We start from the raw sequence: 578 nt of genomic DNA, 5'->3' as shown, positions 1-578 counted from the left end.
ACTCATGAATTATTTATACTTCTGATTCTATAGTCTTCTAAAAATAAAAATAGTATTTACATTAATTATACAGATGTTTCCTAACCCTGGCTCAACAGTTAACTAGAACAGAAGACTGGTATTTTTACCAGAGACATTCGTCCCTGTAATTATAGATCCGATGTCTTTATTCGCGATCTGTTAATTTATGCAAATACTTCAATCTCAGTACTGACTCGTTATTCCAGAATAGAATTCTGCGTATTTTCACAAATAAGCTTTCTCATTAATTCACCCCTTATCCAGCCCCCTCCTTATATGCCCCCACCAATGTCAGAGCAATATGTTTGCGGACTTACAACGTTAGAATCTGCGTTTCGATACCCGTGATGGGCAGACAACAGATAACCCACTGTGTTACTTCGTGCTAAACTTCAAACAAACCTCCCTCCCTGGTATAATACTTTTTCACAAATTTTGAGACCCATTTAGTCATCACCATATATTTATATATATATTCAGTCGCGTAAACATCCATATACATCCGTAGATCCGTCTAGTCACTTCTGCTGATTTATTAATCCATTTAGTCACGTAAC

Source organism: Tachypleus tridentatus, chromosome 7 (assembly GCF_004210375.1).
Source record: "Tachypleus tridentatus isolate NWPU-2018 chromosome 7, ASM421037v1, whole genome shotgun sequence".
In the NCBI taxonomy this organism is placed as follows: Eukaryota; Metazoa; Arthropoda; class Merostomata; order Xiphosura; family Limulidae; genus Tachypleus; species Tachypleus tridentatus.
This window is presented reverse-complemented; position numbering follows the sequence as displayed.